At 36.9% G+C, this 14,913-nt stretch overlaps 1 protein-coding gene across 2 annotated transcripts in view; it reads left to right on the forward strand.

The window, feature by feature from the left end:
• Positions 1–5,347: 5,347 nt before the first annotated feature.
• The window catches only part of npas2 (neuronal PAS domain protein 2), a 48,150-nt gene continuing 38,584 nt past the window's right edge, over positions 5,348–14,913 (forward strand). For both annotated transcript variants that reach the window (XM_032577085.1, XM_032577087.1), the window contains exon 1: positions 5,348–5,505. The gene's annotated coding sequence lies outside the window, so the exon portion shown is untranslated. The remainder of the gene's footprint in view (positions 5,506–14,913) is intronic.

Genomic DNA, 14,913 nt, shown 5'->3' on the forward strand with positions numbered 1-14,913 from the left:
CTTTTGTCTGTCATTATTCACGTACTGCAAGACCTTCTGGTATGACTCAGTTACATTTCTTTATTATGTTGTGAAAAGCCTCATGTTTTCATCTTTATTGTACTTTGAGCATTGATGTGCCCATCTGCCTGTTTTCTAAGGAACATAACATCCCCGCAGTTCCCAGAAGAGTAATCATTTCTGTACAAACCAACTGCCTTATATTTTCGCACCAAGATGAGTCTTTGCTCATTCTTACTATCCATATTATTTCTCACATTTATTGATCAATTGGGAGGAGGAAAAACAATGTCCATCCACAACCTTCCAGAGGCTGAAATGACAGTGAAATTGTGCCTCTTCTTCTTAGTAAAATAGCTAAAGCTCAGTCAGGTTGGATAATATCCTGGAACACCCATTTTCAAGCCTTGTCACAGATTCCCTCTTGGATTTAGGTGTTTGACTAGGCCATTCTAAAAGATAGTTATGCTTGATCCAACCCATCCCATTCTAGCTCTGGCTGTACGTTTAGGATTGTTTTCCTGTTGGAAGGAAAGTGTCCATTCTAGTCTGAGGTCTTTTGCAGGCTTTATGAGGTTATTGTTCCACAATTTCCCTGCATTTATCTCCACTCATCTTCTCTCCAACTGTGAATAGATTTTTTTTTATCTCTGCTTGAAGAAAAGCATCTCCGCAGCATGAAGATCACCTGGAGCTTCATGATGCTGTTTGCTTGCTAACGTTCTCTAACAACCTTTCTTTACTCTACCACTTTCTTCTTCTACTATTCAGTTTGCATCACCTACTGTTAATGGAACTCATAACTTTATGTTTTCAGTTCATGCATTTCTTGTCTTTCCATAGAAGCTACACCTGGTCTGGTGTTCTGTTTGGCTGTGAAACCTTGAGATATTGAGATATTAAATTTTTTAACCTTTTTATTAACATAGAACATACTCCTAAATCAGTTTTTCTATCTCTTTTCAGTGTATCTTTTCTGTCATGTTGGTCATGGCAGATAGCCGCTTGTACTGAGCCAGATTCTGTTAGAAGTTTGTTCCTGTTAACAGGGAGTTTTTCCTCTTTGCTGTCGTTCCATGCATGCTTGGTATGAGGGATTGCTGTAAAGACAATGACACAACACAAGCAATTCTCCATCGTTGCTACATCTTCATCCAGGGGGAGTAAATGGTGATGCAATCTGCAATATTTCCTTGGATGGTCAACTTTTTAAACTAATGTGAGCTTATTTTCACACTTCAATAGCTAAGATTATTAGGAATGTATGTGATTGAATTGAAATTACTTGTTTGTAAAGTGCCTTGAGACAACCATTTTGTTGTTAATTGGCCTTATATACAGTAAATAAACTAAATTGAATTGATTAAACCTTAGAGGCCTTCATATATCTAAATTATACTGACTAGGTGGGTTATTTTCAGTAATTGGGTAAATTCTGAAAGAAATTGGTAGCACTGAGGTATATTTAGCACTGTCATTGTGAAGAGGCTTGAATACAAATGCATGCCACCCTTTTTAAATTTATATTTACAAAGGATTTTGTAAACTGCGTTTAATTTTCATCCCATGTGACGATCATGTACAACTTTTGTTGGTTTGTTGCATGAAATATCCCTGGGGTTTGAGATCTAAAGTGACTAAATGTACAAAACGTTCAAGTGGTATGAATTGTTTTGCCCGGCACTGTAAGACCTTTGCGTTGTAAAAATATTGCAGAAAGGCAAATTTAACTTTCTGAGGAAAATGGAAATGGCTTATAGGCTACTGGAAAAGAAAATGGCAGTAAAGCACAATTGGCTCTGTGTTGCATTTGAAACATGAAAGATGCACTGTTCTTTTGAGTTCTCTGATGATACACATTATTATTCGATTTTGTGTGCCGTCAATAAAAAACATCTTTCAGGCTGTTATAAATAAATCAGAATGTGTGAGTGTAAAGTGCAAAATTGATGTCTGAGGGGCACAAGATGCTGTCATGGCGACTCCTTTTCTCAAACGATTATGTGTTCACTCAAAAATAGTTCATTGTTCTCAACCTCCTTTTATGAAGGTGACAATTTTCCTGGAATGTGGTTTAGAGCTTATTCTGTTTATTTTAAAAAAAAATTTGTCACACAAATCCTGCTTTTTGCACTATTATGGAGGATTCCTAAAAAAAAAAGCAGAAATCAACAGATTTGGTTGACAATTTCCCAGAAATTGTGCATCAGGCTTGGGTTTTTATATGTCCAGGGAAATTTAAACAGTATTGGCAGTGGAATGCAGTCAATCTCTTTTTCTTCCATTGCAGACTGAAGTTTTATTAGAACTGCAGGGTTTTTAAAGATCCAGCTCTGTACTGGTATCACGCTGGTTACGAGGCCTTGTTCAACATCAAACCCAGATGCTATCGTGGTGATCATAGCAGAATACTATCCTTATGTGAGACAGGATGGAATTTGTAATATACATTTAAATATTTGATGCATGCTGATGATTTTCTTGGGAGGATATTTAAAAACGCAGAGTTATGATAAACTGTTGAGGGTTGGATACACAAATCAAGGTTTGCTGGAACACAGAGGTGAGCAGCTGAGCTGAGCACAACATCAGAAAATATTATGTACAGTTTACATGATGCACATCAGCCAACAAGAGACGGATGTGTTTTTGTTTCGGCCATCTCAATAACATCATAACAACAACATAGTAACATTTGTTCTGTCCAGGCAACAAAGCACACAACCTCACTTCCTTCTCCCTCAACAAGACATGCCCCCTTCTGGGGGAAAGTAGACCCTGTCAGTTGAATGAGAGTCAGTAAGTGTTACACATTATATTTCAAATTCATTGTTATCACAATATTGCAGTTCTCCAATTTTGTCCCTACTGTCCTTAGACAGCTCTTTGGTTTTGCCCATGGTGGAAAGGCTGGAGTCTGATTAGCTGAGAGTGTGGCAGGGATTCAGTTCAAGCAGGTGCATTTAATAAAGGTAATTAGTGGAGATCTGTGAGGGACACAGAACTCTTGCTGGTGAGTAGGTCGTCTAACACTTATTTAATGAAATGTAATGCAAATTATTTAAGAAATTAGAATTTTTTTTTTAGATTGTCTCATTGAAGTCTAACCACAAAAGAAATTGACCTCTCCATTCTTTGTAAGCGGGAAAACTTGAAAAGTAGACGGTGCGTCACGTGTTTTCCCAATTGTACTAACAAAGCTTTGCTTCATCTGTCTATTAATCAGTGCAACAGCTGGTTACCATGGCGACTGAAAGCCAGTTGGTGGACAATGCTGTCCACCAACGACTAGCACGTATTCATATGAATTGATAAACTTATTACCAAAATATTGTTCAAAACATGCTGATGTCTTATTTTGACTTAATTGTAGCACCACTTTTTTTTTTTTGCTCCTCCACTGCAGCACACATATTATCACAAAATATATTAATGTGACACACTGTACTCACCCTGAACCAAATGAGGAAACGAAAAATGGTTGCTTTCTTATTTGGAAAGGCAAAATATCTGCCCCATATGGGTCTCCTCACACACAATAGGGGAAAAGTGGTGCTGGACAGTTTAAATTTATGGCTGAGATGAAAGGCTTTTCTCTCAAGAGAAAGGATATTTAGATCCATGCTGGGCCTGAACACCACTGGTTTGAGATTTATGATTTGGTAGAAGAATTTTGACCTTTTACATACACATTTTTAGTATGTTCTGTCATAAATTATGTCATCGGTTATATTCCCATTTGTTCTCTCAGAAATTTAACAGCCGATTGTCTTTTCAAAAAAAAAAAAAGGGATTTTGTTGTTTTTATTGTTGTAATAGCCACAACAACTCAGGATGAACATCCGCTTCAAAAAGTATAAACTCCCCCGGGGTTAATCTAAATCTGAAAGCTGTAAAATTGACTGTTTCAAGATTTAAATGAAAATATGTTAAACTTTATATTTGCTCAGAGACTTTTGAACCTTTTTGTCTTTGCAGTATAAAAAAATTAAAAAAAAACGCTCGTTATAGAAGAACAGCCAGATGTCCAGCGGCTTATTGGCTGCCTTAACCCACATCAAAACATTTCAGAACACATGTGGTTCGCCACTAAAATCTCTGTTTGCTAAATTATAGTATATAGAAAGTGCTATTTAGTCACTATATTTAACCTTACACGAGTTAGTGTGGCATATCAACAATCAGAGCCACACCATGTTCACCTCCGTGCTGTTTTCCGAAAAGGGACTGGAGAAATACCTATCAAAATAAAATGAGAGACACTTCACTTTCTTACAGTCTAAGTTGTTAAAGTTAAGCTTTGTTCTAATCCTTCAGTAAAAAAATGCTGTGAGAATATAATCTCCCCCTAACACAACAGAATGCATGAAATTATGGTCAGTCTGACAATTTCTGAAGTGCAGTATTTAACTATTTTTGGAACTATATACGAAATAAATAAATTACTTGTAATACAAACCTTTACTTTAACTTGTTTACATGTTGCAATGGGCTGTTTACCATTTGTATAAATGTCATCTTCAGGCATAAAGTGACCAATGAACATGTACCTTAATTTCCAAGGTTGGCTTAATTGTGAAAACAGAACATTGTTAGCAAAACAGAAAAAGAAAACAACTTAAAAACCCCTCTAATTTAACCTATTTCTTTTAATGCAAAGGGTCTTAAAATGCCATCATATACGTTTAATTCACTAAATATAAAACACAATCTTAAAAAGCAGCGGACAAGAACATTATTTCTAAAATCACTAGGTTTTACATAAAACATGGTGATGACTACATAGTTTTTTATATATTAATACTATGTATTTTCTCCCGTATGTTTTTGCAGTATAATTTCAGTATTGACCTGAGGGTGGCGCTGCAGCGTCTGATGTTGCGTCAAACTATGTAATCACAAAATCTGACCTGCTCAAGTTCAGGACAGCAATGCAACTGACGCATATGGGGGAAAAAAATGATAATAATAGTTAGTAAATGGTTGATTTGCAGTATTGAGAAAGCGACAGTCTTTTTTTGTTTGTTTGTTTGTTTGTTTTTTGCTATGACTTGTTGAATTTTGTCCCATCAGGCATAATTTATTGTTTATTTTCTGCTCACCTAAAGGGGCGGTTATCTGTGGTGAATGTTATCCTCATGTCCACTCCCCTCATTCACTGACTCAGTAACTTTATTTAGCATGTAGTCCAGTGGGCGGGACTCTGAGTGTGGACGCACACTGGCAGCTGCTCATTCAGCCTCTCTGTGTGCCTCTCTGTCAGGCTGGCTGCGGACTGGACCCCGGCGCTGGTCAGCCTCACCAAAGCTGTAACATGTCAGGTGTGCGGACTGGACCTCAGATTTAAGAGGAATATCGCGCGTCAAGCCCGGCGGGCGCTGCCGTTTTCTCTCTTCGGCAGGGTATTTGGATTGTAAGGAAGTCGGTTTCTTGTTTTTCGTCCGTAGAGCCACACTTTTCCCGCTGTCTTCTGGATTCAGCGTTTTGTCGGGCAGAAGGAGGCAGGTAGGTGTCTCCCATCTTCATAATGCCACTTTGACCAGTACCTGTTGTTATAAGTCTGGCTGGAGTTTAGCTCGAAAAGTACAAACTCATTGAAGGAATCTGGAATATTCTTTTCTTGGTGGTGGAAAATGACTCTGGCGTTGTGGATAAATAAATGTCAAACATTTATTGAACTGAGCGTATTTACGCTGCCCGCCGTCGTAGACGAGGTGATTAAATCACAGTTAAGGTCGCTGGCTACGTAACAGTTTGGTTATTGCTATTTCCCCCCTTGTATTTATAAAATATAAACGCAGTTATTAGTTAAGTTTGACTTATTCCGTTGGTGTTGTTAATTAAATACAGAAAACTGAGTGTTTTTTTTTCTTCCACTTATTAGCAGTGATTGAGGCTGATTTGATTTAAAGGCTGACCCCGTTACAGAAGTGTTGTGGCTGCTGTATAATGAAGCTTAGTGGGCTGTTGGTTGTCACAGCCACCTGGAAACCTGCTGTTGCTCTTGGCCACACTTAGGCTTATTACTTCCTCTAGTACCTAAATCTAAAAGAATAAATGACTAAACAAATAAATAACATTTAAGTTTTGCCGTATGCAGAGTGCGTCTGATGTGCTAATAGTAATTATGAAACAAATAACAGTGACAAATGTAATTAATAAATTAGTGGTATTATTTATGATAATTTTGTGTTGCATACTTGTTTCGACAATGATGAAGGTTAATTTTGATTAAAGTCTCTTTTTATGAGCGACATAGTCCCAAAAAATGGAGAACATGCAACAAGTAACATAAAGTAATGCCTAAGTAAAATCGAAATAAGTACTGCATATTCAGGATATGATTGTGAACAGCAGTATTCAAACCAGAAACAATTAAATTGACTGTATCATCTCTCCTCTTGTTTAGTTAAAATATGATGAAATTTTCCCTTTTGTACGGTGCATTAATTCAGGAAATAAATCAGTTTTTTTTCATTACTATTTCTAACATTTTTGCCTTTTGATTGCAGTGTGAATTTCTTCTATTGTACATTTTGAGTTTGCATTTAATTTTTTATTGATGATTACTTTTTGCCTTTTGCGTAAATACTTATTTGCTTATTTATTTCTTTTGACCAACCTTCATTTTGTTAATTACTACTTTATTTTTAGCTACACTTGCATGTGAAAATGTATGCAGCTTTATTTTTATTGTTGTATTTTGGTTGTAAAGAGACTTCAACTGCATGCCTGTTAGAGTGGAGCAAAACAAATAAAAACTAATTAAGTGGTTGATTAATTAACTGGTAAGAGTTAGAATTGCACCAGTCAAGATTATTTTCAATTTCTTTGAAGTCTGATATGTGATTTCTGATTTTAACCATTCAGATTTATTTTTTTTCTGAAGGACTAAATCAGATAAAGGAGAAACATATTTGCAGCAGGTTGTTTCATAGATACACTAACTTTGAAAATATAGGAATTACCAGATTATCAGCTTTGAAGGATATATCCAAAACCTTTGTTTGATTTATTTTAAATAGAAAATAAAAGCATGCCAGAATGCATGCTGCTGCTTGATCTGTCAACTGACAGAAAATGCTGGACGTTCGTACTTGTGATGCACTTGATGTATTAAAACAAAAATTACAAAAACATAATTTCGCTCTTCGACTTACTGATCATTAAAAATAAATGTTTTTCAGCTTCTGAGCTCCCTATGACTGATTGATACATATTTTGTAGCAGGTCATTTAGTTGACCTGAGGAAATGAAAAGCTGCTCCAGTGAATCAGTTTTCAGAAACTGCTGTTAAATTCAGTCCAGTTTGAATGTTATGATGGGTCTCCATGTTGAAGCCATCTTCTTTTACTGGTTTTCTACCTTAATATACCCAGATTGCCTCAGCAGACATGAATAGTGATGAGGATGTATGCTGACAGCTGAGTAGGGCAGGACGAGCTGCTCCATGACTGACTGAACTGGGGTGTTCATGGCACCATATGCTCCGGTTTACATCATGCTGCTTAACATTTGGGCCAGCCTCATGACTCATACTATCTCTCTCGCTTCTCAGCGATTTAAATCATTTTTTTTTGTCTTGTTGCTAAATAGGTCGATCTGAATTTACATAGATTAGGTGAAATCGTACTTGGGTGCGTAGAGTTGTTTATAAGGAGACAGATGCAGTGCTGCCTGCATATCAAGTGTGCTCCTTACCTAAGAAAGTACCTGCCTTAGAAAGTACCTGGTATAAAAAAACAGTTTCACAATATTTTGCACATAAATATCAACTAATTGCTTTCATTTATCTAAGAAAAGCAACAAAATAGTATAATATATAAATTAGAAAAAAACATACTTATGTTATCTATAGGATTTATGTGTTGTTATTTCGGTTAGGGTTGCAAGACTTTAAAAAAACATGCTATTGTGATGCTACTATTGAGCAGGGTTTCCCCCAGAAAACTTGCTAAGCTCGGTGGTTGGGCGCTAGGGCCGTCATTCATCCAGCGGCCCGTCGTGTTTTTGAGTTAAAAAATGTTTGAAGTTGACAGTAAATTTTAAAATATCACTTGATAACTATGTGATATTATTTGAGAGATTGGAAGATTGATACCTGAACATAAACTATAAAGCCTTAAAAAATGCTAACATTTTAAAAAGACTTAAAAAAATAAACAACGCTTAGCCTGGTGGGGGCACAAGTAAAGCCTGGTGGTCTGCCAGGCTTAAAATACACTGGGGGAAACCCTGGTTGGGTGTTGTGATAATAACATTGATTGAGGTCAAACCACAATTTATTTTTTTTCCCCCTTTTCCATCTTTATGATGTTTCTGCCTCTATATGTTTTAATATTTTATTCAGAAACATTGTAGGTGTGTACATTAAGTGCAGTGAAAGTCTATCTGAGTTTGACATGAAAGGTGAGAATGAATAGGATTTAAAGAAAATACCACACTAAAAATGACATTTAAATCATTTTTTCCCTATTGCTGTATTGCATACACTGATATTCTACTGATGATTATGATTCAGTGTATCGTGGAGCTCTACACTACAGCAAGAATATCGAATAAAGATAAAAACTACTGACTTTAGAAGCAGCTTTTACACCAACTTGCTTATTGGCCAGAATGATAAATCTAACATTTGAATTAGCGTAAGAAAAATGAGCCATGGTTTGCTTTAGTTTTTACACCATGACTGTTAGTACTTTTTTTTTTAAAAATTTACTTTGTTTACAAAGATCTGTCTAAACAGTTTGGGAAAAATTCTTCTTTCAGCCAGTTGACTTGCAGTGTGCAGCAGCAGGTTTGGGAAGGGCAGCACTCCTCTACTCTTTGTAAGCAAAGCACACCTGAAACCCAGTTTAAAGCTGTATGCTTTTAAAACCTTCGGATGCGTTAATACTGGTAACCAGCCCAAGTGCAGACGTGCGTTAGCTGCAAACATTCAACATGTTAGCCTCTGTATTTCTTGTGAGGATTGGACTATAAACCCACAAACACAAGGGTCCCTGTGGGGTATATCACCTGATGTACTCAGTGAGACAGGATCATACGGATATGCTCTGTTCTGGTTGTACTAAGAAATTGTTCACATCAAGACAGCCTGTCCATTTTGTCCTTTTCTTTTTTTTTTTTGACTAGATCAGCTATTTTGTCACACATTTTGCTTTGATAAAGTGTAACTCTTTAAACTCCCCTCTTTCCTGATGTTCAACGTTACAGTGTGGTTGTCTCCGCCGCTAGACTAAACAGTGAAAGAGGTTTATGGAAAATGTCTTTTTCAGATTCATTGAGCTGACAAACGATGTCTTATTTTTGCTTCTGCAGTGCTGACTCTAGATTTTTGCTCATTCTCCCCTAAAACTCGGCAGTGGTGAAGGTTAGTTAACTGATGACACACGGCTTCGTCTCTGATGTTACTGAGCATGTTGTGAGGAAAGTAGGTTACTGGGCCATGTCCTGCAAGCTTAAACTGAATGCTAGTCTGAATATTGCTAGAGCTGCTTAGTGTGACCAGGCATGCACAAATGGTGCAGTCCTACGCAGCAGCAAACGGGATCCACTCCCCGCGCTGTCTCTTTAAGAAAACAGAGCACCGCTCCACATAGAATGAATGTTGAATGTTCAGCCTTCGCTGATTGATCTCAAAGCCGCACAAAACCGAGTGAAATCTGACAACAGGTTGACAAACGGCACAGGTTGCGAATTATGCAAAACTGCTTTAACGTCAGCGCTCTCACGTGAACAATATTGTGGACTTCTTTAAACGTTTAGCTCTGCAAATCTGAGCAGGAAGATGTAAAAAAATATATTCACATTGAGTACAATCTGTTTTAGTAAAGGAAACTTTACTATAAATCCTGCACTTTGGAATTTTTTCTGTATTTTGAAGCTGTCTTCAAACCACATTTTATGGCTTTATTAAGATCAAGGTTTCCCCCAGAAAACTTGCTAAGCCTGGTGGTTGGGTGCTAGGGCTGTCATTCATTCAGCAGCCTGCCGTGTTTTTGAGTTTATAAATGTTTAAAGTTAACAGGAAATGTGAAAATATCACTTGATAATTATGTGTTTTTGGAAGATTAATGCTTGAATACTGACTATAAAGTCTTAAAAAATGCAAACTTTAAAAACAACTAAAAATAAATAAGCAATTCTTAGCATGGTGGGGGCCCAAGTAAAGTCTGGTGGCCCTTCAGGCTTATAATACACGGGAAACCTTGAAGATTCACAGATTTCTCCTTGAAATGTATAGTTTACTTTTCTCTTTATCTACCTTACTGTGAACAGTCATATTTTCTAACTTATTGCTTGGTTTCAAACACTTTTTGCCTGGTTAATGAAGATAAGGCTTTTTTTTCTTTAGAACAAACCTTTCTCCAAACAAACAGGCAGGACACAACTAAAATAAAGTCTTTATTTTAAGTTTGAGAAGAGTTGTATTTAAATTTTAAAAGCTTGATCCAATGACCCCAAAATGTCTTTATTTCACGGCAAAGATGAATCCCAAAGTAAAGCCTACTTGTTTAACTTTGTAGGGCATTGAATACATTCAGCTACAAAAATACTGTTTTCATTGTGTTTGTGGATAATAACTTATCGAGTTTGCTCAGTTATATTGAAATAAGCCATTTTTATTCTCAATCCAAATATTTAAAATGTCTGTAGACAAATTTGTCTTTCCTGATCTGTATTTACTAGTCCTGAATTGGCTGGTTGAATGATTTCCTCTGAAGCTTAATTTTATTGAAGTCAGTCACAGGCTGAATTCTTTCTGCTTTCTTCCTAATCATATCAGTCTCTTCTTTGGCCTTTGTGTTTTCGTTTCTCAGAGTAAGGGAGCGCAACAGTTGCTTTGGTGCAGACGGACATTAAAAACAGATTTTTCTGCAGCTTGGAAATAACAGTCATACAAGCTGTGCTAAAAAATACGCACAAATGTAGGGATAATCACCAATAAAAGTTTTTTTCTACATACTCAAAAACCACACTAATGTCGTCTTTGAAGTGTTGTGATGTGCTTTGTTTGGCATCAGTCAACAGATACAGGTCCAATTCTACTTGACATGTTATTGGCTGGCATTTACAAAGCACTCAATCCAGGAGCACCATTCATTTTTTATGGTGCTCATTGGCTGTACCCCAATGAGCAGACCTAAGAAAGATTGTAGGTGGGAGCCTCTGTTGTTGTGCTAAGTTTGTTCACATTGTGGGTATTAATTCATATTGTGGCATATTTGGTATCAAAACTATTAGGCTGTTGTAAGCATTCTTAAAGGGGGTCTAACATGACCCCTGACCCTCATGAATACCAGCGGTTCACAGTGTTTTGTGATCAAAATTTAAAAAAACAAACATTTGAATGTCTATTCTGATGTCCACAGATGTATTTCTCGTGGTATTTTAATAGATGTTCATTAGCAATAACAACACAGCTTTGTGGATTTCACCTGCTGGATTTACATTCTTGCTTAAATGTTTACATTTAGTTACGTAGTTATGTAATTTGGTAGTAATGTGACTCTACCTGCCGTCTGAACTCATAGCTACCTTAGCTGACCTGAAAAAATGTCGCCTTCTGCCTTACGTGATGACACCAGAGTCATGTGTGCGGAAGTCTGTTTTTGGTTGGTTTCATCAGAAATCAAGAACCATTTACAACAGGACAGCAAAACAAATCAAAAACTATTCATAAAATATGTGATAAATCATGTCAAGTGAATACGACTTATTTTGCTGAAAAGTGTTGCTTTAACCATGTTCGCTGCTCTGACTGTGAGAGCTAGGTTCTCCAACGCAGCGCTACATGTCTTTGCTTCTTGATGAAAAGGCCCTTAGGAAGGTTTTGTGTCACCGACATGCTGAAAAACAGAAGATGCTACCATAAACCAGATGGCGTAGCATGTTGCCGCTGAGTGCCGTGGCAACCTTGTTCAAGTGTTGCCTCAAATTCTGACATAACGGCTCCTCTTCGGTTGCTTCACAGTCGGAACCACACATACTGAGACCATCTGTTCGCCCCTTTTTTTTGTTGCATTTTACATAAACACTCAGACTAGAAGCAGAAAACAGGAGATTTGGACCTGTTGACAGGAGTTCCATGAGTTTTTCATTATGCTTCCAGATGATACTGGCCTAAAGTTGTAATGGTTTCCTTGAGTAATATACCTCTTCCCAGTCTCTCTTACTTGGGAATCATTTGATGCTACATTTGATCAGAACTTGTAGAAACTTGCACTTTATGCTGACTCTCACACTCTTTATTAGACGTCATCACTTCCTGCCTAATTAGGATGACAAGAAATACAGAAGTGTGCATAAGTTATTTGTTTTGTTTAATCTGTATCAACTTTAAAAAAAAAAAAGAAAATCCTGTGACTTAGTGAGGTTCAAACTTATTGCTGGTGCTACAGTAATGCTCATAAATCAATGGAGAATTGGATTTAAAAGATTTTATTATTTTAACAGATAAAATGCTGCTGGTGTTCAGGTCTCTTTTGATATTTTAATACTTTTATTGTTAGAATGTATAGGCTTATTTCTCCCCACACACTCCCATTTCTCTATGTGGAAGAGAACTAAAAAAAAATCTGGATTTACTTGCTCCAAAACACACGTTCTGTTTGTTTTGCAGCCTGAATCATTTTGATTCTTATACAGCAATGTTTAAGAGAACAATCTCCCTTTTCTTCTTGTGCTACATTTAGACTAATGCTAAAAGCCTGTGAGTGTTTGTTGCTGGAAGGTTTATTTTTTCTCTGTAGACTTTGCTTGGTTTGGCAAGATCCTTAAAGATAAAGCTCTGGGAATCATTTTAAAATGGAAAAATGACAAAGAAATCTAGTTATAAACATTAAAAAGCTTATTGAAATTACTTATGTAGTAATAACCCAGGTTTAGGGTTTTATTTGTAGATACTTTTGCAAAAACAGACAAATACTTTTAATTTCTAAGACTATTTTCTCTAGTAGAACACAATGAAAGCACCATTGTTTACAACTACTAATGTTTTTTATGTACTGGTGAGCTTTTTGTTCCATTTTTTTTTTATTTTGCATGTCCGCTTTAGTGTTTCAATCAAAGCCAGCTGTTTAATCTCACTTTATCTCCAAAAAAATTCAGGATTTTTTTCAGTTTTTGTACCATCCAGGTGTGGCCTTTCTGGTTCAAAAACTTAGCTTTAAACCGATTCTTTTGTGACCAGCACCGTTTCCTGTGTGTGGATTATGGTCACACTGTGAAGTCCTAACGCCTTAGAAATGATCGTTTTCTTTTTGTCTGTGGATTTTTGTTTTTAAATTGGTGCAGGACAGTTTGAAGCCCCCACTTCCCCTCAATAACTGAAATCATTATTAAACCCAGGAATCTGTATTTACTTAGATCAAAATTGTCTGACTTCCAAAAATATCTTGACTGAAATTATGAATTCTGCTGAGAAACAATGTGATTTATTTATTTTTTTGCATCAAATTAAATTCCAAAGAGAAGGAGACAGAGATGGTAATTGTTAGCTTCAAATAAGGACATTTCCTCTTGCTCCACGCCACGCTGCGCTGCTCCTCCTTTGTGGAACGCTCTGTTTCCTTTGGCCACTGGAACTATGTTGCACATGACTCCTGAGACTATGGCAGGCATTCATATCACTCTCTTTAACCTTGCAGTCATGACAGACAAAATGTTTAGCCCAGGTTATATAACTGCCTCTGCAGACGTCATCATCCTCTGCTGCTGCTGCTGATCTCTTGCGCCAGAACACACAGTAATTGTCGTCAGCAGCTCCTTGCTCAGACACACTGCAGGGTGATTCAGATAATTATCTTTCTAAATGTAATTGTTTAAAATTCCTGGGGCTTAGAGCAGGCACGTTATATCTGTTTCTTTCTTCTTCTTTTTTTTTTTTTCCAAATTTGAAGCTTGGCATCAAATGGCATTGAGGTAATATCCAGCAACCGCTGTTAAACAGTTAAGATAATTAGAAGATTATAAAAGAGAATGCTTTTAATTGCAGGCAGAATTATCGTAACCACCCCTATTTGAATGTTTCCTTTGCTCTGATTTGTATTTTTCTTATTGACCGTAAGCTGCTACGACAGGAAGTCACTCATTTGAATCGGGAGTGGCTTCAGTATGCGCTAAAATACCTCAACAATATATGTGGGCCTGGCCCCGTGTGTGTGCGTGTGTGTGTGACCTAGATTTGAATCAGATCTTCGGTACAGGGTGTTGCCTGTGTGTGTGCATTACAATGCTGTTTGTTTTTGAGGAGTCAAATAGACAAAATGACCATGTCAGACCATATGAAAGGATCACTCCCACACAGTTAAGTCATCTGCAATCTGTCATGTCAACAGACAAAAGCTCAGTGATGGGTAGTAATCCTTTCCATGACTGTGATTCTTTTTACGCTCATTAAACGTCAGAGAGAGTTGTATTACAATTTGCTGTTATACTTAACCTTAGAGACTCAGGTTTCACTTCTGAAGACTGATTTGAGATTCATATGTTTCAGTATCAAATACCAGGACATGGTATATATAGATACTAATTCACATTTAAAGTGGTGTACAAGTTCATAATACTGTAAAAAAAAAAAAAAAAAGCAGCTGCAGTTTTTCAACACCTTTCTTTTTGCCACTAATCAAATATGCACATATATTGTTTTTTTAGAAGCTGCACAATTGCAGTTTTCACAATTGTGTGAAAGCTGCAGCACTCTCTATAGCTACTTGCTATTATTATTCCTCATAAACATGTGTACAAAACTCTTAAATATATTGTTGTTTTGGAAACATGGGTCCTCGTCGGCTCCTCTGGTGCTGTGGTTTTCAGCCACGAAAAGATGGAGCGATTATGTCTCCTGGCTGGAATCCTGAGTGATTCCAGGATCGAACGGGATTGTGGGCTTTGGGGCCTTTGGGGCCT

Source organism: Xiphophorus hellerii, chromosome 11, assembly GCF_003331165.1.
Source record: "Xiphophorus hellerii strain 12219 chromosome 11, Xiphophorus_hellerii-4.1, whole genome shotgun sequence".
In the NCBI taxonomy this organism is placed as follows: Eukaryota; Metazoa; Chordata; class Actinopteri; order Cyprinodontiformes; family Poeciliidae; genus Xiphophorus; species Xiphophorus hellerii.